Source organism: Tupaia chinensis, unplaced genomic scaffold (assembly GCF_000334495.1).
Source record: "Tupaia chinensis unplaced genomic scaffold, TupChi_1.0 Scaffold000567_1, whole genome shotgun sequence".
Lineage (NCBI taxonomy): Eukaryota > Metazoa > Chordata > Mammalia > Scandentia > Tupaiidae > Tupaia > Tupaia belangeri.
Window position 1 is genome coordinate 1,124,055 of NW_006160080.1, and position 3,637 is coordinate 1,127,691.

At 40.0% G+C, this 3,637-nt stretch overlaps 2 pseudogenes; both read right to left on the reverse strand.

Annotated features, from left to right (window-relative positions):
- The window catches only part of LOC102487327 (density-regulated protein-like), a 21,190-nt pseudogene that overhangs the window by 2,950 nt on the left and 14,603 nt on the right, over nt 1-3,637 (reverse strand).
- Nucleotides 1,195-2,169, reverse strand: LOC102494686 (protein mago nashi homolog; annotated as a pseudogene).

A 3,637-nucleotide genomic window follows, 5' to 3' on the forward strand; every position in this document is an offset into this window, starting at 1 on the left:
CAAGTCACCAGGTCCAGGACTTAAACTGTGGTTGGCCATGTGGGAGTCCTGCACCTTACCCACCATGCCACCTGCTGGCACCATCCCTAGCATGTTTTGCAAGCTGCTGGGGCCAAGACTTGAACTGCAGTCAGCTATGTAGGATCTGGCTCTCTTCGCCACTAGACTAAGGGGCTGGCTCATCACTGGGTCATTTTAATTAGCCACAATAAGAAAAAGTACCTTGGAATGAATCTGACAAAAGATGTACATGCTGCATAAAGAGATGTTAAAGAACACCTAAGTAAATGGAAATACACTATATTCACGGATGAGAAGCAGACGGGCGGGGGGAAAGGAGTAAGAAATGCCCTCCCCGGGAGATGGCCGCATGGCAATCCCTCTCTTCTCTTCTCCCAGGATTCTGGGCACACAGGCAGGTGTGCCTTTCAAACCACACAGTCAGCCAGGTGGGATCCAGCCACCTTAAACACCGCTGGTTGGCCCACCAACTGGAATTTTTAAATAAGATTATCATTATCGTTTGTTCCCTTTCTGATTATCAATAACATGTGTTTATTATATAAATTTCAAATATGCAGAAATAGATTTAATGAAGCCAATTAAACCCCCTCATTATCCCTTTTTGTACCACTTGGAACATTTGGGCATACTTCCTTCTGGTGTTCTTACTTTACGTACATACATAATCACATACGAAGGCATAGATGTTTATATTATGTATGTGTGAAAGAAAACAAATGAACAATTATGTCAGTGTTAGGGAGAACTAGGACTTCTAATATTAGAAAACAGAGAAACATAATCAATGTGGTTAGATAAAAACCCATACTCCTGGGACCAGCAGTTAGCGTAATGGCCATGTCGCTGAACTCCCATGTAGTCAACCGTAGTTTGAGTCCCGGACCCGGTGGCTTAAACTCATGCCAGGCATGTGTGCGTGTGTGCCCAAGATCCCGAGAGGAGAATGGAGGAAAAGAAATTGCGGTATGGCCATCCCCCCTGGGGGGTGATTTCTCGCTTTCTGTCTCTCTGTCTCTCTCTCTGGCAAGCACACGCGCCCTATAGCAAAAACCTCTCCAAAAAAAAACCCAAAAAACAAAAACCAAATAAACTTTACTCCTGAATGTGAGTTAGAAGAGTCTGGATGAGTTTCATATTTTTTTTTTGTTTTGTTTTGTTTTGTTTTTCAGGCTTTGATGTATTTTATTGAGGCAAAATTCCAACAAAAGGGGATTTTTATTTACAAAATTTCATGTTTCTGCGGACTTCCCACCCCACTTAGATTTAAGTGAGAATAATTAGTAAGCCTGTTTATGTATTTTCTTATTTTCAGTTTACATACAAAAATGATTTCTGTTTGCTTCACATTCATACAAATTCCAATATTGTAAATGACAAATAAACCCTCCCTTACCCAATCCTTAATTAAATATACAAACAGTTTCAAAAACATACACTTTAAATTGGTTTAATATTGAAGTGTAAGCCAATGAGACTGAAAACTAAACATTTCAGGTCTTGTACCAAATAGTAAAATACTCAAAGGCCTTCAGGATCCTTTGACTGATTTACATCGATAGGAGAACCAAGTGTTGATGTGGTAAAAGAAATGTGTTCATCTCCAATTACAATTTCAAGCTCCTTTTCTTTCCTAAAGTTTCTTTAAGTAGAAGAGTTAAGTTACTGCTACAGTGTGTCAGCATCTGTTAGAGTTCTCCAATTTTCTTCTAGTCAAAGAAGATGATAAAAAGTATAATCCTCAGGAATATACAAGAGTGAAATTAAATGTTTCTTCCTTCCAGAGGTCGTGTCTCATTCCTCCAAGAGTTGAAAAGACCCAATTCAGAAACCAAACTTTCTTTCTACAGAGTGAAATTAGGCCCTCAGAGTTCTTCAGAAGCCCTTTGAGAAACATCAATTATCCTGTCGGCCAACCCTGTCAGGGGGAGGCCGCAAAGCATCATCTTCTTTTGTAATTTCACTGTCATCAATAATTCTCCTCAGTTCTTCCATTACACTCTTGTGTACATAAGCCTCTTTTCTGATCATGACGTCATTTTTGTAATTGCTGTTGTTGGCATATCTAAGCTTTCCGTCCGGCCGAAACTCGAACTCCAGAAACTCGTGTCCAAACTTGCCCTTGTGCCCTACGTAGTAGCGCAGGTAGAAATCCCCCGGTGTGTTTTAAGCCACCGGGTCCGGGATGTGAACCACGGTAGGCCACATGGGAGTCCAGAGACTTAGCCATTACGCCAACTGCTGGTCCCTTAAAGAAATATTTTATTGGGGGCCAGTAGATGGTATAGTGGTTAAAGGCACTGGATTCCCACAGGGCCAACGGGGGTTCAAGTCCTGGACCTGGTGGCTCGCTTTCTCACTTTCTCTCTCTCACTCTGTCCCTCTCTGGTCAAATTTAAATAAATAAATAAATATTTAACCTTACGTATTTATTTATTCTTAATTTGACTAGAGAAGGACAGAGTGAGAGGGAGAGAGAGGAAGAGCGAAAAAGCGAGCCACCAGGACCAGAATTCGAACCACGGTCAGCCATGTAGAAGTCCAGCACCCTTCACCACCATGCCACCTGCTGGTCCCTGTATATTGACTTTCAATAAAACCTAAACCCACGAGTATTTAATTTTTTAAAATAAAGAATTAGTATTTTTTATTTAACTTTATTTACTTATTTTAATTTGACCAGAGAGGGACAGAGGGAACGAGAGAGAGCAAAAGAGAGAGAGCAAGCTACTAGGTCTGGGACTTGAACTGTAGTCAGCCATGTGGGAGTCCAGCATCTTTAACCACCACGCCACCTACTGTCCCCAGCCCATGAGTATTTTGAGTTATTCATTCCCGTTGTCTTTACATGTAAGTGTAGTTTCTATTTCCTTCGAAGTTTCTATTTGTAGCCAAGACTTGGATAAATAAATCAGAAGAAAATTCATGAATATCGGTATTCTGAAACATGCAATATGTATATTTGAATTTGTGTAATGCACATACCCTCTCCTGATATTTCATACATGGGGAGAGTTTTTACTTTCAGTATTCTCTTTCTGCTGTAGCTGGTGCCCTAGTATCTGCCAATCAAATAGTGGGTTCTCAAGATGCCTACGCAATCTGAGTATAAGGTACAATCATTCTGTAAATCTTTCAGTGTCCTCCAGAAATGTAGATATCTATAACAAATACAGAAATTGGTGAAATTCTTATAAGAACTAAAATCAGGGTTAGTTCAGGAAGATGGTACTGGGTAATCTAATTAAACAGTAAATTCATTGTTCTATGAAAAGGCAAATCCTCCTTTCCACTGCCTGCAATCCCAGTAGTATGCAATGAACATGAAATGCAACTCTTTATATATATATATGTATTTTTTATTATGGTCATGAATAATTTCCAGAACAACTGGGACAATAAGTAACTTATTAATTCTTTCTTTTGAGGGATGTAAGAATTAATATCACTATTTTAAAAATTCTATTTATTCATTCATTTATTTTAATTTGACCAAAGAGAGACACAGAGAGAGAGAGAATGCAAGAAAACAAGCCACCAGGTCCAGGACTCGAACTGTCATCGGCCATGTGGGAGTGCCCAGTGCCTTAACCACCACGCCACCTGCTGGTCCCAA